This window comes from Mercenaria mercenaria, chromosome 4, assembly GCF_021730395.1.
Source record: "Mercenaria mercenaria strain notata chromosome 4, MADL_Memer_1, whole genome shotgun sequence".
NCBI lineage: Eukaryota > Metazoa > Mollusca > Bivalvia > Venerida > Veneridae > Mercenaria > Mercenaria mercenaria.
The window spans coordinates 85,311,281-85,336,080 of record NC_069364.1 but is presented as its reverse complement, the minus strand read 5'-3'; the positions used below and the strand labels follow the sequence as shown (position 1 = coordinate 85,336,080).

Below are 24,800 nucleotides of genomic sequence, written 5' to 3'. Positions count from 1 at the left end.
GTCATAACGTGCTATGTGAACTGAACATAGGCATTGCCTCGGGAAAAACGTGTTGATTGATTTATAAAGGATGAGTGAATTGTGTAAGACTGTGTCAAACATGTTTTGTACGAGTTCATCAGGCTTACCGGGTCGTTGCACCGCACCGCTGTGCTGTGTTACAATTTATGCCTTCCTCATTTACCATGTTGATTTCTTTTCAAACAAGATTTTCAACTCTGGGATGACACCTCATGGCCCATATCCGACAGGCCGTAGCTGAGGTTTCGAAAATTAAAGAAAATGATTTTTTCTTGGAGCGCATCGGCACACATGCGCTTACATCATCTTCCGCCACTTCTTCAACGTTGTTGATTTATATGCATTTAGTAAACATGGGACGTAACCTTTTCAGACTGATGTCTGTGAAAAAAAAATATGTGCATGCTCGGTTTACGAAAGACTTAAAGAAGTTTAAAAGCGTACTTGCGACTTTTCGTAGCATACATAACGCATTGAATAACGTAGGTACGGCTTTTTAAAGCATGCATGCGCCTTAAGATATACGTGCGACTCTTTCCTTTTACGCCTGACGCAAAAAACCTTGCTACGATTCTCATCACACACATATAATAAAAAATACCAGTATATTGAGATTTTCAAGTTTTCTTTCTGTTTCTTGTCCTCTGTAGTCCAAACGGGGTTATATTTTTTGTATCTGTCTCCTGTACTACAGCACGTGAGGAGCTTTGATCTCCCTTCCCCAAAATTAAGGTTCACTGCTTGATACACTAATTTCATGTCAGTGTTTTATGTGTGATTGACAATTTATCGACAAGCCACTCACTTTGTATTTTATTACATGACGTCATAAATACATTTTCGCAGGTTTCATGTCTTCAAATTTTGACATTAACAAAGCACACCAGTGTAGAGCTATTGAAAGGTCAATATTACAAACTATAGACCGGTGATTTATATGAAGAGTCATGTAATAAATATCTTGATGTGGTGTGGTAGTACGATATTTTTTTTTCAAATTACGAAGATACTTTTACAGCATATAATTTGTATATTTTCGTTGAAACACTTTGACCTGTGAAACAAACAAAAATAGGGAAAACAATCTCAAAACTTCAAAAGGTTTTACAAGAATTTGTTGCTTCTATGCTAACACAGATATTTTGAAAGTTCTTTAAGGACTTGACAAAAGTTTTTGCTGGAAATGGACTTATATAGGCCTATAGAACAGTTTGACAGAATCAGGTAAGAAATTCCAGGTAGTTTGTTTGATCCGTTGAGCGTTGGTATTAATTTATTCATATCGAATCTGACAGTATCGCTCATGTCAAATTTTCCACCTCATATAGTCCAATGAATATAGCAGTGTAGCATAATATATGCAACCTTACTTCTTGCAACCTGTTCAGTCATCTTGTAAACCTAATGTCCGACACAAATTGTGCCAGCTTGTAGTTCTAAACGTTTTACCTTATCACAACCACTAGATATGATTGTTTAATGTAATATTGTTAATAGTTCCAATGTCAAATGCACGTTTATGGAACAATATTAAGTCAAAAATTGCATGTTGCTTTCGCACTCATGTAAGACATTATTTTACACAGTGGCATCGACATTTTGACATTTGAAAATGTATTTTGCATTCTTATATGCCCATATCTCTATATCAGTAGTTTATTAGTAAATTTACATGTGACCTTCTGCATAGGTCTGCAATATTTATCTTGTTTTTGGACATACTGCAGTGTGACATGCAACATTCGATGCATTGGCAGGTGGTAAACTTACATCGTGCATTATGCATGCATTTGTGTTGTATATTCGCAGACGATAAGAAATAAACTGGTTCCTGCAATGTATGGATGAACCAGTTTAACTTTGGCGAATGCGCTAACGTATTGCGATTTTTTCTATCCAAAATTAGACATTTATAAGTTGTGTTATTGCTTCTCGTTTCTGTTATACACATTTCTCGTGAAAAGATGCTCATTCGAACAATTGAACGGTTGACCACTATATATCCCTAGGTTTGCACTTCACATGTCTCTAAGCCGAATACAACATAGCATGTAGCATGTCACGTTCTAGCACCAGAGGGCGCTTTTTGCTCGGGATCTTCCGCTAAACCACGGATAAGCACGACACAGCGTATCGTGGCTACGTGTACAACCGGACCTTTAAACCTGTTTGATTTGTCGATTCCCAGGTCAAAATTTTGACAATAAGCCAGTTTTATGGGCAGTTCATGCATAGAAATGTCAACTAATTATATTTTTGACTTGGTCATCTCCAATGATATCATTTGGGCAATTCCGTTTTGTCATTCGTCACATCCAGCCAAAGAGCTGTATTTTATATTTCTTTGAGCCAGCATTTTTAGTCAAATATCTTTTCGAACACATGCATTTATGGTATGTGTAGATACTCGGCTTTAGGGGACTTGATAAAGATAATAACTCGTGAAAACTCAAGGTCTAAATTGCTTTGAAAATTCATACTGTACGGAAAAAATGAATGAATTACAGCACAGTATAAAACTGAATTTGTATGGTTTGAAATGGTTAAGAATATATAATACCACGTGCGTTATTTTTTAGCGCGGTGCATAAAAATGTTATGCATCGTATCGTATCTTGCGAGTTGCATATAAAAATGTGCGTGGGACAGTAGCATTTTAGTGTCGCGAGTGCATTAATACGAAACTATGTTTCCATATAAACTACATACATTCTTTGATCAAGAAATAACTTGTAACATATGTTGTCGTGATCCCCTACGCATAGGGATCGCCAGATGTAAAATAGGTGAACTTCTTGCATCGGAGTGTCCGTCTCCTCACCAGGAGATTATTGGTTCAAATCGTGGATAAGAGGGTATTTTGATCGTTTAATCAACAGCCGTTTTTACTGCTAGAGAAAACTACCTAGAATTTCACAGCGAGCGTATACATAAACTGCAGCACTTCAAATAAAGAAGAAAAAGTTTGCGACCTCCAGCTTCTTGTTCATAAATAAGGTAGTCAAAAGATTTGAATAGATACAAAAAGCGATGAAAAGTAAAGGTAAAAGAGCAAAATTAACAAAAATGCGCCCACGCTATTATTTGGTAATTCATATACATGTACAATAAAACGGATATTTATAAATTTTATAAATTGACATCATCGTTGTCTTCTAAGAAGGATATTTTGAATAGAAACAGTATTACGGCATTAGAACCGGATGTTAAATATGCCACTATTAAATGATGCATAACTATCTTATATAGTTTGAGAAAACCGCTATAATAAACCCGAATTACGCGTCGAAGTAAGCTGAAAATCTCTGGTTCAGTCGCAAGACATCTTATTGTGGTTGCTGGTGATAAGTGAAAAAAAAAAACAACATAAGTGTGCGTCCTATTCATACCACCGTACTTTACTAAAAAAGAAGATTTGTTTTAGACAGTTGCCGACCGTGAACTTTCTTTCACGATAGCAATAGATTACAAGAGCACCGCAATGCGGAGCAATATACGCCCAAAGATATGACCATTTACCCCTAAGTGTGACCTTGAAATTACAGCGAGCCATCCAAAACATGCGCAGTGCGCGTCGTCTTGATGTGGTGGACATTTGTGCCAAGTTTCATTAAAATCCAGTTCAAGAGTTACAGAGTGGATTCGAAACAAAGTCATATGACATTTGACCCTAAGTGTGATATTGACATTGAAGCGAGCCATCCAAAACATGCACTCTGCACGTCGTCTTGATGTGGTGAACTTTTGTGTCAAGTTTCTTCGAAATCCTTCAAGGGGACCAAGAGTTAGAGCGGACACAAAACTGCTAATGGACGGACAGACGGACACCGGTGTCATAATATAATACGTTCCTTCGGGCGTATAAAAAGCGTGTGGCTTCTATCAAATATATAGGCTAAACTAAGCCAGTCCAGACCAATCTATTTCATTTCAGTAAAAGCTGCTGCAAAGTATATTTTTGTTATTGGGAAAATGTAAGATATATATGCGACATTAAAATGCCTTGCCACCAAAGAACCGAACACGACAGGTTGAAAGACATTAAATCGCAGTTCGATGCACATACGAATAATGTGAACTGCACCGATCTTGTTAAGCCAGTTTATAAAAAGGGATGTACAAGAGAGACTCTTATCTGCTCGCGTCACTTATTATATACCCATAGCCAGTTAACCTAAACAGTCTTACTGTTTTGTACCAGTGTAGCTGCAGAAAACGAAGATTTCCTTATTTTAGGTACGAGAGGGTATTTTCATTTCTTTTTTTTTTTTCTTCTTTTTTTTGCTGTTAGTTTCTAGGCCAGTGGTCTTGTGGCAACACACTGGACTGTCAATCCGGAGGTCCGGGTTTGGAATCCCGGTCCAGGCACTGGAAATTTCTGAGATGCTCTTGAGTGTCTCCCACCTAACTAAGAGGCCTTTACTGGTTCTTTCCAGGAAAGACGGTTTTAAATAAAAAATATACACAAGGAATTGTTTTTTATTATATAAGTCGTAGTGTCAAACGGGAAGTGCGACATTTAACAGTGGTTGCGACATTTAGTGGTGTTGAGACATTTCATGGTGCCACAAGCATGAACATAATTACTGACGTCAGGTTTTTTTAATGGCTTTCGAAGTCATAGACGCCACTTTGCCATCTTTTGAATCTTCCGATGGCAGTGACAGGGGTAAATATGGATATTAATTTTTAGATTTTTAAGTTAATTCGGATGCCTATCGAACTTTTTCGAGTTTGCCTTCCTTTTATCCGTATTGTAACATTTCACTAAACACGACACAAAGTATCAAATATTTTTGTCCTGAAAATGGAAGAAAAACAACTCAATGGATACATTTAAAAGTTAGCAGACCTTCAAATGGGAATTTCCATTTATATAAAATGCTTTTACTTTTAAAATTCAGAAATAAAATCAGGCATCGTTGCGACTGTTTTTATTTTATTGTTTAGAAATCGGTTTGAATGCTGTATTTACACATTAGACATCTAGAAATACATTCACAATGTGATTTAATATGATTAAACCTCTAATAAAGTATTTTGAAAAAAAATGTATTAAGTGTAAAAGATGCTGAGACTCCATGATAGTTAATTCCGCTCAGATATAAATGACAGAAAAACGTACGTTTATATAGGGCAGAGAGATTCGGGGAAGCCAGTTTGGCATGCAATCTTGTAACAGAGAGATAAGTCTGCGCTGTATGACTTGATGCCTACATGTTCCTACATATTTTATTGCTTAAATGTGTTTTCCTACAGAAACTTCTCCGTTTGCATTTGCCACTGTTTCATTATTAGGGAATCGATTCGCGAAGCGACGAAAATCGGGATCCCTTCACGGTAGCATGCGATATACCGGTATACCGAATGAGATATACTATCGAATTAAAAAATGTGGTCTTCCTGGTCTTCCTGCACGTGGACACAGCGTCTAACATGGGATTTTTGAAAGAATACATTGATGACGAAAATATAGAGTTACCCAATCTCGGTCTTACCAATTCTACCACTATTTCAAATGAAATTAATCTTTCTCCAGTAGAAACTGAAGATGTCTTTAAGTCACTAACAGTTCACAAGGCCGTACTTCATGATGGTATAAGCAACAGAATTCTACTAGAGGTTTCTCATGAACCATCTTTTTCTCTTTGTGACCTTTTCAATGCTTCATTTCAGCTTTCTACTGTGCCAGCCACGTGAAAGGAAGCCCATGTTAGTGCAATCCTCAGGAAAGATGATGCCACTTTTCTAAATAACTATATCGTCCAACCTATCTCTTAAACACTATTGAAAACGTTCTTGAACACCTCAATTTCAAGCATGTTTTAACCATCTTCATGATTCTTGCTTTTTACTCCTGTACAGCTTAATCAACTTGTTTTCATATACGATACTCTCTGTGAAGCACTCGATAACGGTCTAGAAGTTCCTGCTGCTTTTTCGATATAAGCAAGGCCTTTGACAAAGTCTGGCACAAAGGTTTACTATGTAAACTAAATTAGCAGGAATCACAGGTTCTCTTCACATGTGGTTTCAAGATTCTCTCTTACACAGACGTAAACGCGTTGTTCTGCCAGGAGTCAAATCTAACTGGCATTTCTCAAAGCTGAGTTCCACAGGGTTCAATTCTCGGACCTCTTCTTTTCCTTATCTTTATCAATGACAAATTAGATCATGCATCAGCCTGTTTGCTGATGATACAAGACTATACAGTATATATATCATAGTTCAGCAACCGGACACTGCGGCAAATCTGCTCCAAACAATTTCATCATGAGCAGAAAAATGGCTTGTAACATTCAATCCCTCCAAATCAGAAACCCGTGTAATTTCAATGAAACAAAATTTTCAACTTCATTCTTCTCTTTGAATGTTTAACCAGATTATTCCCGATGTCTTTGAACATAAACATCTTGGCGTATTCCTGTCAAATGATTATTGATGTCATTCTCATATCAACTTCATTGTAGAAAAGAAGAGGGTATACATAATGCGTATTTTGAAATTCTCACTTGACCGTCATTCCCTTGAAACCATATATATTTCTCTCATAAGACCAATACTCGAATACGCAGACGTAGTGTAGGGCAATTGTACCAAGTATGTAATGGATCAACTCGACAAAATTCAAAATGAATGTGGTCACATTGTCTCCGGAGCTACCAAAGAAACAGGAAATTCCAGGTGCTCCATACTCGACTACGAACCAAATGCAGTGAACTGAATCAACATCTTTACCTAAAAGATATTTATCTCACACCATTGTACCAATGTGGACAGGCTGAAACTAATTTCCACTTCTTTTTTGAATGCAGAATCTTTAACCGTTGTCGAAACGATCTTCTTAATAATTTGCTAAATTTCGTAATTGACTTGGACACTGTTCTATTTTGAAACCCAGCCCTTTCTGATCAGAGTAACATGATTATGTTCACTCATGTACAGACATACATATCCAAATGTAAGAGATTCTTTTAGCAACCCGAGACATTCCCATTTCTTCCCTCTTTCTCCTTTCTATTCTACGTTTAACTTGTTCTATCATTCAAAAATTCACTTTCAATTATTTCGCTAATAATACAGGAAAGAAACTAAGACAAAATGAACTTACTTAGTCTGATATCTCCTTGTCCACCATCATGAGGCATGCACGTGGAACAAATACGCGACTCATAAGTCAAAAGTCAAAAGTCGAAAGTCATAACTCAAAAGTTAAAAAAAAACATAAGTCGAAACTCAAAAGTGGCCCTCCACGGCTTCCATAGTTCCGCTTACGTTGGTGCTGGGGTGAGTGTTTGTGTGTGTGTGTGTGTGTGTGTGTGTGTGGGGGTGGTGGGGGGTGGGGTGAAGGAGTGTGGGTAGGTGTGAAGGATGTTGCACTTCCCATCGCCTCTCATGAAACAGAATTTTCTAATATTTGCTTGGTTGCTTCGGAGGGATCTTTTTATAGATTTTGTTTGAAATGCACCAATGCACAGCTATGATAAACCAATGTATCAAGATAAAACGATATATAAACAAAACACAATGTTTAACCTTGATTTTATTCCACTTTAAGCAGTTTTGAATAAATATGAACACGGGTCCAACTGATATGATAAGAATATTATGAATGGGTAGTTTATCTTTTACTTTCTTAAGAACTGATTAATAACACATTCAGAAATCGATTTCGGCTTTGTGGATAACTCAGGTTTTATTTAGGCAAGAAGGTAATCTATTTCATTTATTATTTATATGTATTATAAAACCATAAAAATGTCCGTCAACATATTCAAAATTGAATTATGGATCAGTAAAGGTGGTACTTCTGCCATTTGTAATCCATATGTTCTTTTGTTTAGTTTTGTTCTGATAAAAGTTTGACGTTGTGTTTTGTAGATTTACAACTTTAGCAATTCACGAGAGACGGACAAGTGTAAATATTTTCGCATGCACTGATCAATTAATGCAAGACAAAGCTAGTAAATATGTGATGAATAACTGCCTGTCACTGTAAATGTTAAAAAAATAGATAAGTCATTTTAAGGACAAAGGCAGTATTATCGCATATATGGTTTCCAATATTGGTCCCTTGTCAGTTTTACTGAAGACGTTTAATCGCCTTTCTTTCCGATATAACAGATGCTGATATCTGTTACTGAATGTCAGGCCAATATCATAATATAACTTTTCCGATATTGGTCCGATATAATATGAGGTTATTTAACAGTGTTGAGTACAATACTGAATTCTATTGGATTCGTACAGAGTCCAGTTGAATTCAGTATTATACTCAACACTGTTAAATTACCTCTTTATTTCACACCATAAAAGATAGATGTAGAAAACAGAACTTCATACATTTTTACTCGCAAGCAACAACACACATTAATTAAAAATACGTTCTTCTCTGACAACACATAGATTCTATACATTTAGATCTACTCTCGGTGCAAACAATTTCGAAAACAACTTTTCGTGAAATTTTGAACCGAAAACATGATAATTGGATAGGAAACGTTCTAACTAAGAAATTGAGAGCTTCCACTAACATGTTTCGTTCAAAAATAAGAAAGTTATCGCATTTTTTTTCAAAACAATTTACTGCTGTCGCTATATACAAGGGAAGTAACTTCAAATCTCCTTATAAGGAATCGGAAGAGTTGCCCCGTACAATATGAAAAAGATAAGGATTTTTTTGGACTAGAGTCCAATATGAAAAAAATGGAGTTTGTGGATTGTAGATTTCGGATGTAACTATATACTTAAGAAAATGTGACACACAGTACCATACTGGTTTCTATTGTATTGTCACGTGATAGAAAGAAAAGCTTCTAACTGGTTAAAAATATATAGGTTTGAAATAACAATGTTTATTGGGAAGGATCCAAATTGTCATCTGATTAAGTCCTTGTTACTTACTATACGGAAAGTGTACTTATCATTTCAAGTGTAGTTATGACAAAATAAATGAACCAGATTTCATATTCAATTCATCTCATAGACCAAGATTCCGCCGCAAAAGGAATAGTGCCTTGTTGTTGCTGTTGTTGCTTTTTTAAAATACATTTGTACATCTATAAATCACTTAAAACTAAAAATTACTTAAGACATGACTACAAAGATCATTGTTTTCTCCGATTTTGCTAACAAATTTTCGATGTCGATACGCTTTTAATTTAAAGTGAAATATGCACGATACCACTGTAAACAGACATGGTAATCACATGGTCAACACAAGAACATGACAAGAACATTGAATTCTCTTTACTCCTAAAGCACTTTTCTGTCACCGTATCAGTCTCATATATACAATACTGTTTCTCGTTGTTCATTTATAAATATATATACAATGTTAGAACAACAAACAGTTAATCCTAGACAATCTGACTATACCTTAAACTGGCCTCGGGAGCATTTACATATAAAACTATTAAAGATGTAAAGGAGATTATAGTGATACCACAGTAAAGTTTTGTCGTTTGCAATTAAATATACCGTAGTCCGCATCCTGGGAAAACCGTGATTATCTCAACTATATGGTAAAATCACAAGTTTGAAACAAAAACATCATTGTATCCGACAGAAATTCAGCTAATATAGAGGACAGTGTCGTGCGCTTGATTGTTCCTTCTCAAGAGAAGGAATACTTATGGTTCACACGTGACTGAGTATGTAATGAATGCAAAGGTACTGTCACAGGCATCCGATTACCAGTAGGTCGCCGCCATCTTGAACTCGTGCATATTCCTTACAAATAGTATTGTCAAACTTATTTTTAAGACAGACAACAGCGTTGACTGTTCGCCATTAAACACACGGTATGTATTAGATTCCTTGAAACACTAATTATATCCAGATTCAAACGAAGACATTTATCTTATATCTGACAAAATTAAACCTATTCTCAAACATTTTGTGGCCGGCTAAACCGTAACATAAATATTACATACATTTTAAATTTTTAACGTGTTTGGTGTCAAGCTATCGCTTTCACAGCCTCTTGCATTCTAGACACACAGGAACCAGTTCAACAATTAAGGTAGTTCTGCACGTTTGGATCGAACTTTTTTCTACAATGTAGAATTTGATTAAACTTTTTTCAAAACTTCAGAATATACGTAGAAAATTCAGCAAATAAAAAGGATAGGGTCCTGTGCTTGGTTTTTTTGCTAGACTGTTTTAAAAAAATTGGACCTCACGCAATTTTTCATAATGGGAGTCTATGGGAAAAAAGCAGCTTTCACAATATTTTCGCGAATAGAAAATTTTCCACAATGTAGATTTTAATGAACTTCTTACAGTCGTAAATAAACATATGGCCTATAATATAGTGAAATAAAATGTATAGGTCCATGTGCTTATTTCTGAGATAGTTGGCCATGATTAAAGTGAACGGCCTATTTGAAGCTAATTTGAAGACATTATTTTGAATTATTTAACGTGTCAGATGTTTTAATATCAAATTTTAACTTAAGAAAGATTGTAACTGTTACAATTTGATAAATTTATCAAAGATTGCCATTAATTCATAAACTGATTTTGATTTCCGTAGGCCGAATCCGGAAAAATGGCGTTACGCCATCACTTCCTGTTTATCAAACGTGCAGAACTACCTTACCTTAAGTAAAAATTATTTCAGGAATAAAGTAACTCTCGGACTGTACATAAGTGGAATGAAAACGTGTTTGACGCTTAGAGTTCATCGTTCGATCCCAAGCATTGCTGGTTCTAAAGAAGTTTTAATATTTGTTAAGCTTAAGCTAAAATTGACAAATAAATATATTTTGAAACTAAACGGAATATCCTCTATATAGATAGTTTACATTCAGGTATGTACGATTTTGATATTTTAGTATGCGAATGTTTTATATATTTCTCCAGTTGTAACCGATAATCTATTTTTGAGTTTCGGGGCTTCCGCGAGTTTAGCATGACATGTGTACAATACACTTGTTTAAATAGCAAACACTGCACACACACGCTAAAATCATATAGAAATTCCTTAATAGCATCAATTATAACAAGTTTACAACCGCGAGTCGCTAAAATGTAACATTAACGTTACCTGCTTACCGTAGGCGTAAGACGAAAGAAAATGCCTTTTATTTATGTGTTGTCATATTAAGGAAAATAAAAGTTTTGTATTTGGGGAGAAACACTTGAAAAAAAAACGTAATGACACAATATAAATACAATCACTGTCTGAATTTTGCATAAGTAATGTAACCGTGTATTTAGACGAAAGACTAGCAGAGAACGCACTATGTGACAAAGATTGTTATTGTTTTGTCTAAATGTGTTGCAGATTCCTTTTGGATATAGTGATGACATAGATTTCTGAAGATGGTCTCTTGATTGAAAAGATTATTTGAAAACATTATCTCCAAAGTGAAGTGCGTACGCTTAAAAGGTTAGTGTGGCAATTTTCTGTAATTTTCATAGTCAGAAACTACATTTAGAAGTCTAAATCGTCTTAGGTTTCTCCAATGTAAGTCTGACAATTTTCTATATTTTCAGTAATAAAACCCATGAGATTCAGATGAACGTTTAATATCACGACACAATATTGTTTATATTGCTTCGGGATTTTCTAACATGTCTGCGGTGTGCGTAGTGAAAACTGTAATTAAATGGCAGTTTGTTTTTGCGCATACAGAGTACAATGATATATTTGAAAATAGTTTTTGTATGTATGCATCGCGCATTTGAGGAAATAAAATGATACATAATGATATCACGTAACCGCAAAAAAATATGTTTTCCTTTTACCATATCCCCCATATAACTAATTATAATTTATAACTTATCGCACAGTATCCATATAACAAATCTTATGTTTATGACCTAAATATTATGAATATGGCAACCCCAATTTTTCATAAATACGAAAAGCATAAAATGTATGATAACTGATATTTCGTTTTTGCGACCTGTATAAAAATGACTCTTGGTGCTGCGTTCTATATCTAGATCATTAAAAAGCAAATCTCAGGAGATTAGGAGATTATTATCTAAGGCATCTGTAGAAGGTGTTTTCTGGAAGTCCAGGGACTCTTATTCCTTATAAGACACAGTGTACCGTTTATTATGATGTTTGGACTATAGCTCTTCTTAAGTCCACATCAGATATGTTGCCTGCAAGATATATAGTGCTCTACCCATCTGCTCCATACAACAGATGAAACACTGCCCCATTCCGACATCTTAATTGTATTCTGTGGGTCTATCTATACTTCATTGAATACCAGACCCTAATACAGACACAGGTTTGGACCAATACCATATTGAAGACATCAGTATAAACGCCAACAAACTAAAGGTTTTTTCTTCAAAGAAGTAGTCTCTACATTCGTTAAGTAATGTGAATTGTATTACATATACCAGACCAATTTTCAAAGACATGTTTTTATTTACACGCTTTATAAAATTTTAACCTCTTAAGTTGTACTTGATGTCGCTGCTTTAATGGAATGCAATTTGCCGTTAGTAATTCGTAATATCAGTGACCACGAACATTAAACATTTTGGAAATTATCAGTGATAGTTAATGTTTTTTTTTTTTTAAATAACGCCTATCTACTCATTTCTCTGTAGGCCTAAACTTACATAGAGGTAGACAGACAGACCGGCGGACAGACAGACATATATTGTAATAAGTTCTGAACAATGGCTGTATTCACGTGTTTTAACGGCCATTGTTACGTATATACCAAATCTGCAAATCAGTTTACTCCGCAAGGAGTTAGGCACACAGATGTACATACACACACTGGCCATAGCTTTCGCAGAAGCAGTGGTTTCAACGTCGCGGCGGTGGAGGATTCGTCGCAGAAGCGGCGGATAAATATGACCGGCTGACTATCATCGGTAAGTTTTCTAATGCGTTTTCCCAAAATTTTCACGTTTGGCTGAAAACAACCAGTGAGGCAGGAGCCCCCATGTGTGCTCTTCCAGCAACAAACACTTGTTCAGTGCAATTCGTTGTCATTAATGTAAACACTTCTGTACATTTTGACGAGGGTCTACCTTTTTCTGTAGAATTTCTACCAAAAATGGTAAACTTTTGTACAAAGCAAACCCTGGGCACGTTTGCATCAAATCGTACGTATGACATTGTCAAGCAATAACTATTTCTTCGTAATCGGTGAATTTTCATTGCAGGCATATAAAATAATCGGCCAAAAATGATTCAAACGCGGTGGGTACAGTTGCAACGCATCACGGTGTATCTTGTTTCTTTAATGTTCGTTATGGACTTTTAACTAAACAACACCTTTTCCGTGATTTCGATTGGGGTAGGTCAATAAAATTACTTTGACATTAGACAGAAATAGAAACTGAATGTTTAGTAATAATACACTATTGATTTCCATTCTGTTGAATACATACACGAGAAGTAAGCTTATTGTCTTGAACCATAATAATGCTACTAAATCTACTGCCAAGAAATTACACCAAGTTCTTTCGTACAAAATACACCTCAATTATCATTGTTTATATGAACGCATGAAATATTTTCCCTAAATAAATACAAAATATCAACTGACAATATCGATCGTTTGATTAAATGCTGACCACATGCGACTCTTACATCATGTAACATACCAACTTTACTAATGTACAATACAATGACCAATGCGTAGCATACCATAACAAAATGGCATTGAGCAGCTGCGTTATATGAGTTAAGACTTTCTACAATATCCTTTTCTTTTCGGAGGTTTACCACAGGATTTCAAAATGTCAAGCAAAAAGTTTGGACTTTCTGTTTCAGCATTGAAAAATAACTAAGGAAGTAATTTTCCAGACGTGAGGGGTCTATATTTAATCACAAAGCTACGGTTAGTTACAGACCCTTGAAGCTGAAATCTTCAGATCCAAGGTAAAACAAAAACGACTGCTTTGCTACAAATCATATAAAGAGAGATAACTCGCAAGCGTTCATCAAGAACGTACATGACGTACCATTAAGGTAGTTCTGCACGTTCGGATCGATGTTTTTTCTACAGTGTAGAATTTGATTCAACCCTGATTTTTCAAAACTTTAGAATATGCTTAGAGAATTCAACAAATAAAAAGATGTGCTTGATTTTTGCTAGGCTTATTGGACTTTGGACCTCACGCAATTTTTCATAATGGGAGTCTAGGGGAAAATCACAACTCTTGTGTTAGGAATCACAACCGATTTCCGCTACACACGAGACACCAATTGTTGGGCCAAAGCCAATTCGTGAAGGTGGCCCAGTCTAAACTTGACGAAACGATGTTTGAAACATCCTGGTGAAATCATCAACATTTATTGTGCAGACCATGATGTCATCTGCTGTAGCTCGTGCAAGGTTCTCGAGCATAGGTATGTAGACCGCTTAGCCATGCTGATTGCGAAATGTTAATACCGTAAATGCGAAAAATATATATATCATTTCAAACATGAGTTTCACGTGGCGAATTTCTTTCCAATATTTCTCCGAAATTTTCTTTTCTTTTTTTTATTAACGACATTGTCCGTTTCATATGGAATCCAGTGCTGTACATCTATTTTAACACACTTAAAGACATTGCATCTTACGTAGATAATAATTTTGGTATAAAACAATACTTGTTCTAAAGGTTGCATTTGACACTCAGTTTATTTTGAGAAAATTACTTTATATATTAAACAAGAAATTGTTGAAGCATTGACCCAGACGAAATTGACGACAGACAAAACATGATCACAAAAGCTCACATTGTCACTACGTGACAATTGAGATGTAACAAATTTTCTATTTAAAGAAACTGGAATGAAAGCACCATGAAAGTTAGTATTTAATATGTTTGATGATGTTTTTCAATTTATTCAACCGATGTCCGACAGCCCATATTAAGCCCGGATTCGTGGTGTAGGGGATACAGTCCTGGATTTGTAATCTCTAAAACTTCTGACTGAAACAGGGTCTTAGGTTCGAGCCCTGCTTCTAACAAGGATTTTTTATGTGCAAAAGTACGTAGTTGCTTACAGACTTTAGGTCCTAGTAATGGTCTTCCCCTGGAGTGATGTTTAGGTGGACTGACCGCCTGATATACAGTGCTTTAGGATAAAGCGGATAACTGATTTTTCGTGCATTCCAATACAAAGAAAAATAAAATTTAGTAGTTTTTTTCTGTATATCAGACAGAAAATTGCTATTCTTTTCAAATCCTTCAGCTTTTAAAAGAAATTCTTATGATTTTTTCTCTCCATGCCATTGTTTACGCATGCGCTGATTTAGGGTGTACATGATAGCTTTGGTTATTTTTTCCAATATAAGTTTAAAATCAACATCTAAAACTTCCCAAGAGTTTTTTTTACTATAAATCAGAATAATTATGTATCAAATAGTTTACCTTCACTGACATTAAATTTTTCTTATACACACTGATTTAGTCAGTAGAAGATAGCTTCAATTTTAATTTGATGACATATAAAAACTAACATAACAAACAGACATATAAAATGTATGTCAAAACATATGTCTGCATGGCAGTAAAGGAATGATATGAAAAGTTATATAATAATTCAAGTCTAAATATAAAATTTATCAACCTAGCCTCTATACCCTAAAATCCGCTCTACCCTAAAGCACTATAACTGAAATAATGCTAAAAACGGGCGTGAAACCGAACACTGAAACTGACCCATATTAAACAAGCACTTCTTTTATATAATTGTTCTCAATGCAATAAAAAGATATCAACTTGAATTTTGTAGTTTCGTTTTGGCACGATTCATCAATGCATAATGTACGTTTATAGAACAAACAGAACACCAGACGCCTTTTAACCACTTATTTTCGTTCTTTCGTCCTTATTTTGTTCTGTTGAATTATCTCTTTTCGCGAATTTCGGCAATTTTTCTTTGATAAAAAAATTAAATCAATAGCAGGTCAATATCGTATGCGGCGGGGCCTGAGAAACTAAGCATTAATTTTTTGGCCTTACCAAATTCAAGCATGTTGATAGAGATTTTATATAAAATCTCACTAGACATTGATTATCTCATGTTTTATCAGCCTATATCTAAAATATTTTCTCATTTATTATTGCAGCAACTGTACTAAAACCAAGCATTTGATAGATGCGGCTAAGGGTATACAGAAAAGCAGAGTACCAAACTATCAAACAAAAAACACGTGCCCTCCTGAACGGTGCCGTTAGAGTACTTGCAGACCGAAAAGCTGATACTTCTCGTATCGAGAATGAAAGAAAAGCTGTCAAGAAAATTATTGCTGATTTTAGAAAGAACATAAATAAGTACTTTGATGACCTGGAGGAAAAAGCTCTCGATGCTTTACATGATAAAGCGGAAATTATCGTAAGCAGTTGCGAACAGGACACAAAAAGTCTTGCTGCCATGAAATCAAAGCTGAGGACATGTTGAAGAAGCTAGAGTCATTCAAGGGAGATAATGAGTGCGATCTCTTTGTACAAGTCAAAACGGGCAAGATGTTTTTTAGTAATGCTGTGCAGGAAGTTCTTCATATCTCGAAGAAGGTACAGAAAGATGCTATTAACTTTAGAATCGACCCGAAAGTCGAGCCATACCTTAGTTCACTTAAAGGTTTGGGACTTTTACAGATATCCCTATAAACGTTGGTCAACTTTCACTAGTAACCACAGACAGACATGTGAGCCAGCCACGTGCATCTACGTCATCCTCACAGACGTCTTGGGATAATCGTGCTCCGCTTCCTAAATACAAAACACAGCTATATGGTAAATTTGATGTAAAGGAGAAATCTGATTCTGAAGTGTGTAATATATCAGACATCTGTCAGTTACCAGACGGAACTATACTTATTGCTGATTTTGACAACAATAAGCTGAAGAGACTAGATCAGTCATATAAACTTTCATAAGCTTTTATAAGCTTTCCGTAAAGTTTCATTTGATTTTTCAATGCACACAGACGTTCACTTGCCTTACATTGCGAAAATGTAGATAAAGCCTGGATTCGCTTGACAAAAATGAAAATGAATTAGATAGGGAAGATACAACTGAAAATTGGTATCTCAAATCAGCTTGTGAAACTCTGTATCTTAAGGTAGTTCTGCACGTTTGATAAATCAGGAGTGAGGACGTAACTTCAATTATCAGGAAAACGAAGGAAAAAGCCTGGATTCGGCCTACGGAAAAAAAAGATGAATCAAGCAGTGAAAATACAATTGAAACTTGGTATCTTCAGGTAGTTCTGCACGTTTGATAAACCGGAAGTGATGGCGTACTGTCAGTTATCAGGAAGACGTAGAATAAAGCCTGGATTCGGCGTACGGAAAAAAATTGAATCAAGCATTGAAGATACAATTGAAACTTGGTAGATCTATCTCCAATCTGACTAAAGTACTTGATCTTCTAAACGAAGATCTGAGAACGACCTATTCACATTCGTCTTCTGTATATTTTGGATTTCCATTATTGCTATTTTTATGTTATCCAATCAGACGACTTGTTCGATTGTCAAAGGATAAGAAAAATATGCGGTTATTCCAGGACTCGAACCCGGGACCCCTCGCTTACAAAGCAAGTGGCCTACCGACTAAGCTAACCGGCTATCTGATACATTACAACATAAGAATTGTAAATATCAAAAGTCAATGCTACATGTAGATTTGCAAGATGTTGTAAGCTAGGCTCTGATTGGCTAGCGAAAGAGCCGTCAGAACGAGGCAATGAATAGGTCGTTTTCAGATCCTATGCGTAGCGTAAAAAAGGAGATGTACTTTAGTCAGATTGATCTATCTCAAATCAGCTTGTGTCGTTGTGGTGATTGATTAAGTGCCCATTTATTTACCTTAATTGACAGAAAAGTTCAATTTTATAAGACAATGAATTGATTTTGTTTAACATATAATCATTTTTTGACTATGAAAATATGAAAAAAAACCTGTACATGATTATGTTTACATACAATGTATAAATCAAATAAATATTGCTGTAATTATATTTTATTCAAGAACAGGAATTAAAAAAACGTACTAAACTGAAAAGAATCAATTTGTGTTCATTCTTCATATGAATCCTTGATATAAACACTTCAGTTTGTACTTTTTTGCCCAGATTTCAGAAAATATCTGTGGTTTCCCTAGTAATCCATGCATGTCATTTAATTTCATGAGCATTTAAAGGACAAAAGCTGTTTATTGAGACAACGTGAAAATTGATACGATTAGTGGCAATGCCTCACCTAACTACATGTATTGTCTAAGAAACGGCCCTTAAGAAACCACTGTATGGCTATCCTATCTGCAGAAATAAGATTGACAAGATACATGATTTTATAACCTATTTATTCACTAGTTGAAAGAAATGATTCCAAAACTGATGCACATTTGCTTTCCAGTCTGTGAGTCCAGAGTACAGAAAATTAAGCCAAAATGCATGAAAAATTTATGAATTCAAATAGTTTTAATTTTTTATTTGTTTTAAAAAAACAGCAATGTTTATAAATAGATATTTTTAATTTCGAGTTATTATCTTTTAAAGTACAAAAGATATGTCTATAAACGAAGCTTTCGAAAGAATTTAACGTGAAAATAATTCCAAGTATAACACCTTGGTGACTATGACCTTGGGTATAATGGACCCAGCCCTTACACATACTTGTTTGTATACTGGACACTGTTTATGTGAAGTTACAGTAAGATATAAGCAATAGTAACAAAGATATGACAGAAAAACAAAGGTTGCCGAAAACTTTAACCTTAAAAATAACCTAAGTATAACACATTGGTGAGCTTGACCTTGGGTATAATGGGCTCTGCACATACATTGTTTGCATGCTATTTCGATAAACGTGTTTCTCTATATACGTACACTGTGCTCATTATATTTAACAATCCCGCTTTACTCTATGTTTTAGCTCACCTGTCACATAGTGACAAGGTGAGCTTTTGTGATCATGCAGCGTCCGTCGTCCGTCGTCCGTGCGTCCGTCCGTCCGTGCGTCCGTTCGTAAACTTTTGCTTGTGACCACTCTAGAGGTCACATCTTTTGTGGGATCTTTATGAAAGTTAGTCAGAATGTTCATCTTGATGATATCTAGGTCAAGTTCGAAACTGGGTCACGTGTAATCAAAAACTAGGTCAGTAGATCTAAAAATAGAAAAACCTTGTGACCTCTCTAGAGGCCATATATTTCACAAGATATTCATGAAAATTGGTCAGAATGTTCACCTTGATGATATCTAGGTCAAGTTTGAAACTGGGTCACGTGCTTTCAAAAGCTAGGTCAGTAGGTCTAAAAATAGAAAAACCTTGTGACCTCTCTAGAGGCCATATATTTTATAACATCTTCATGAAAATTAGTCAGAACCTTTATCTTGATGATATCTAGGTCAAGTTCGAAACTGGGTCACATGCCGTCAAAAACTAGGTCAGTAGGTCAAATAATAGAAAAACCTTGTGACCTCTCTAAAGGCCATATTTTTCATGGGATCTGTATGAAAGTTGGTCTGAATGTTCATCTTGATGATATCTAGGTCAAGTTTGAAACTGGGTCACGTGCCCTCAAAAAGTAGGTCAGTAGGTCAAATAATAGAAAAACCTTGTGACCTCTCTAGAGGCCATATTTTTCATTGGATCTGTATGAAAGTTGGTCTGAATGTTCATCTTGATGATATCTAAGTCAAGTTTGAAAGTGGGTCATGTGCAGTCAAAAACTAGGTCAGTAGGTCAAATAATAGAAAAACCTTGTGACCTCTCTAGAGGCCATATTTTTCATGGGATCTGTATGAAAGTTGGTCTGAATGTTCATCTTGATGATATCTAGGTCAAGTTTGAAAGTGGATCACATGCCCTCAAAAACTAGGTCAAATAATAGAAAACCCTTGTGACCTCTCTAAAGACCATATTTTTTATGGGATCTGTATGAAAGTTGGTCTGAATATTCATCTTGGTGATGTCTAGGTCAAGTTCGAAACAGGGTCATGTGCAGTCAAAAACTAGGTCAGTAGGTCTAAAAATAGAAAAACCTTGTGACCTCTCTAGAGGCCATACTTGTGAATGGATCTCCATAAAAATTGGTCAGAATATTCATCTTGATGATATCTAGGTCAAGTTTGAAAGTGGGTCACGTGCCCTCAAAACTAGGTCAGTAGGTCAAATAATAGTAAAACCTTGTGACCTCTCTAAAGGCCATATTTTTCATGGGATCTGTATGAAAGTTGGTCTGAATGTTCATCTTAATGATATCTAGGTCAAGTTTGAAAGTGGGTCACGTGCCCTTAAAAACTAGGTCAGTAGGTCAAATAATAGAAAAACCTTGTGACCTCTCTAAAGGCCATATTTTTCATGGGATCTGTATGAAAGTTGGTCTGAATGTTCACCTTGATGATATCTAGGTCAAGTTCGAAACAGGGTCATGTGCGATCAAAAACTAGGTCAGTAGGTCTAAAAATAGAAAAACCTTGTGACCTCTCTAGAGGCCATACTTGTGAATGGATCTCCATAAAAATTGGTCAGAATGTTCATCTTGATGACATCTAAGTCAAGTTCGAAAGTGGGTCACGTGCCATCAAAAAGTAGGTCAGTAGGTCAAATAATGAAAAAACGTTTTGACCTCTCTAGAGGCCATATTTTTCATGGGATCTGTATGAAAGTTGGTCTGAATGTTCATCTTGATGATATATAGATCAAGTTTGAAACTGGGTCAACTGCGATTAAAAACTAGGTCAGTAGGTCTTGAAATAGAAAAACCTTGTGACCTCTCTAGAGGCCATACCCTTGAATGGATCTTCATGAAAATTGGTCAGAATGTTCATCTTGATGATATCTAGGTCAGGTTTGAAATTGGGTCACGGGCCATCAAAACCTAGGTCAGTAGGTCAAATAATAGAAAAACATTGTGACCTCTCTAGAGCCCATACTTTTCATTGGATCTGTATGAAAGTTGGTCTGAATGTTCATCTTGATGATATCTAGGTCAAGTTTGAAACTGGGTCAATTGCAGTCAAAAACTAGGTCAGTAGGTCTAAAATTATTAAAATCTTTTGACCTCTCTAGAGGCCATATTTTTCAATGGATCTTCATGAAAAATGCTCTGAATGTTCACCTTGATGATATCTAGGTCAGTTTTCAAACTGGGTTACGTGCGGTCAAAAACTAGGCCAGTAGGTATAAAAATAGAAAAACCTTGTGACCTCTCTAGAGGCCATATTTTTCATGAGATATTCATGAAACTTAGTGAGAATGTTCACCTTGATGATATCTATGTAAAATTTAAAACAGGGTCACGTACCTTCGAAAACTAGGTCAATAGATCAAATAATAGAAAAACCTTGTGACCTCTCTAGAGACCATATTTTTCAATTGATCTTCATGAAAATTGGTCAGAATTTTTATCTTGATAATATCTAGGTCAAGTTCAAAACTGGGTCACATGAGCTCAAAAATTAGGTCACTATGTCAAATAATAGAAAAAACGACGTCATACTCAAAACTGGGTCATGTGGGAAGAGGTGAGCGATTCAGGATCATCATGGTCCTCTTGTTTATTATTGGCCGTAGGGAAAAAATCGAGACCACTTTTCCGTGGTACAGCATGGATATTTCCTCCAATTTTTAGGTGTATTTTGACATATCTGTACCTGGTAAGGATATTTTTGTGGACTTAGAATTCTTTTTTTGAATTTCTTCCCTTTGTTGTTCATGTTCTTTGGGCTTCAACAGTCAAGTTCTTTAAATTTTGTTCCCATCCTCTGATATAACCCTTCGGGCGTCTGTTGCCCTGCTTGGCGAAGCTCTTATTTAAATAATGGACGGCAGTCAGTGCTAGTCGGCACATGCTCAGTTTTCCTCCCTGCAAAAAAAGAAGCGGCTTTCTTTTAAATTCATGTAACTTACCAGATATACATCTCACAGGTTTAAAATTTATATCGTTGTTAAAGGCAAGGTGTGGCGCATAATTATTTGTTTAAAAAATACGGGCACATTTCAGTTATGGAAATTTCCCGCGTGATCGCCGAATTTCAATCTCATATAAAACCGTTTTATGGGTAGCTAAAATTAAAAAAAGTAGAAATGCCTTTAAACAACTTCTTATAAACCACTTGTTGGATCTTCAACAAACTTGATTTGTAGCATCATTATAAGGTCTTTTAACAAATTTGTTCAGTCGGAGACACTTGACCCCTTATAGGGGAATCTAGAGTTAAAAATAGAAATACCTATAAATAACTTTGTCTCATGAACTGCCAGACGGGTCTTCATCAAACCTTGTCTGGAGCCCCATTAAGGTCCTTTACCAAGTTTGTTCAGTTGGGGACACTTGTCCCCTTTTAGGGGCAACTAGAGCTTAAAATAGAAATACCATATTTTCCCCAAGTATTGGGACACCCTCAAATTTTTTATTTTTTTTTTTTCGTTCCTGTGGGACAAAAAAATCCTTGGATATTTTTCTGTTCCTACAATATCGGACAGTCGTTGAAGTAATTGTTTTACCAACAAAAAAAGTGAAAAAATCGAGGGGAAATGTAATTATATTCCTGTTTTAATGGACTTGTCAAACTTCACAAAAAAGTTGTAGTTATAATCAATAATTTGACTGATGGTAAAATGATGCCACTTTCTTAATATTTTAGCATTAGTTTGGCATTTGAAACATGTAGCTCATATTACTCAGGTGAGCGATCCAGGGTCATCATGACCCTCTTGTTGAATTTGTGGCATTTTTTCATTATTAAATATTTTTCTATTCTATTTTTTTCTTCATTTTCTAGCCATAAAATTAAATTTAATGTTCATAGCAATTTCAGTTTATTTTCTTTTAACACAAAATAGCTATTTACGATCGCGCTGTATGAAATTTACCAGGTAATTTTACTGAAAATCGGCCGTTTTTACAAACTATGTACCCGGATAATCCTAACTCTGTTCAGTGGCCCTAACTCAGTGCGAACATGGCTGACAGAAAGACGATGTATGTCGTTAATTTCCTTGTCTCTTTTCATGTTTTATGGAAGTGTGCAATGTTAGCGTAAAACTTTTGATAGCCATAATATCATGTATCGATAACATGTTTTGTGTACTAAATATTTTAATCGACAAGTCACTTTATGTCGCCGGAATTCATTAAAATGTACTCAAGTAGTCTTCAAAATGAACATGTTTTATGTTTCTAACCGTTTTAAAGTACCAGAAATTGCACTAAGACCTTACTTATCAACTGTATTAGTTCAATGAACATATATTTGACAATGTTTAACAGTATCAAAGTTTGAAATTCATTTTATAGCTTAAAAATCGTATTGATTATGAGGTGGGTTTAGATTTGCGGCTAATTCCTGACTGGTATAGGAAATAGTGCTGGATAAATACGAACTTAGAATGGATAAACACCTAACCAAACGGAAACATAGCTGTTCGTCTTTGCATTATGTATGAACTATAGATGCTCGAAGTTCTGTGACCCACCCAACCCTGCAGGGATGTGGAATTCCAATGTCCAACTTGTCCAACTAGTGATTTTTTGCCGGCAGACAAGTGCATTTTTCATTCTGTTTGTCAGAACAACGTAGTGTAAAGGGCCTATAAAGCAGTATATTTTTGCTTTCAAACAACAAAATAGTAGTGGCATCAAAAGCATATAAGTATTTTTTAAGATTTTTTGTAAAAATTTTCATTGAATAGTTTGCCTTGTTCGTCGGTATTCCAGCTGAAAACACAAGGGTTGATATATTTAACACGATACATTTTAAAATAAATGTATACTTGATCAATGGAGACAGATATAACAACCGAAACTTTTCTTTATACATCGAAAATACACAGAAAAAAATTGTACCGGCTTTACATCCGCCATGTTGGCACTGAGTTAGGGTCGCTGAACAGACTCAAGATTATAGTGCGGGGTACGGGGCATCTAAATTTCGTGATATAATTCTTAACTAAAATTTTACCTGAATACCTGTTGCATGCTAACAGTTGCCTGTCGTCGTCTGCTTGTTTACTATACGTCTTCACTACTGGATTTTCCTATGGTGGCTTCTATCATATACCTGTTTCCCTGTTCTGTATGTTGTTTATGCCACCATAGGTCTCTAACATCTATATACAAATGCTGGCCTAACTTTGTTTGAAATAATTTTTGCTATTAGTGATTACATCTTGATTTCTTTTATTACAGTTTTATTTATGTTATTTCTATCCTATGTAAAATAAGTAAAAATTATGTAAAATTTGGTTAAAATTGTTGAAACTAGCTAAAATTAGATAAAATCAGAGTCGGCCTTTGCCGAAAAACGAAAACACAAAGACTCTTATTTCTTATTTTTATTGTGCCAAAAGATTAAAAATTTAATTTAAAATTATAAATTTAACAAATTTAGTAAAAACAGCTGACCATCCTGGCCGAAATGTAAAGTGAGTGCAAGGATATGTCTCCCTGTTTTAAAATTGCAGCCTAAAATTAGCCTTTATATGGCTTAAAATTATGTATATGTATAAAATTAGAATAATTTATAAGTTTTTGGTTGATAATTAAGTTTTTGGCCTTTTAGCTCTGCAGTAAGGAACAATATAATTAAAACATATATATAATACATTTAAATTAACTTAAAATAATAAGGTAATATAATAAAATTTGAAATAATAAAAACCTTTTCGGGCTTTTTTGGTATGTCTAGTATAGACAATCAGCCCCTGATACTATGTTGTTTCTATGAAATGATATTGATATTCATAGTTGCAGCCCGACCTTAACAACTTTAATAGAGAGCGCCTTTCACCCTGAGGATATATTGGTCGTATTGTCCGTACCAGTGCCGTCAAGCCTTACATGGT

At 35.3% G+C, this 24,800-nt stretch overlaps 2 protein-coding genes across 2 annotated transcripts in view; one reads left to right on the top strand and one right to left on the bottom strand.

The window, feature by feature from the left end:
• LOC123552342 (uncharacterized) overlaps window positions 1-24,800 on the bottom strand; it is a 469,144-nt gene that overhangs the window by 73,943 nt on the left and 370,401 nt on the right. The gene's annotated exons all lie outside the window — the stretch shown is intronic.
• Window positions 11,312-24,800, top strand: part of LOC123552346 (proline-rich protein 5-like) — a 59,570-nt gene continuing 46,081 nt past the window's right edge. Inside the window, exon 1 of the mRNA XM_045341939.2 lies at window positions 11,312-11,416. The gene's annotated coding sequence lies outside the window, so the exon portion shown is untranslated. The remainder of the gene's footprint in view (window positions 11,417-24,800) is intronic.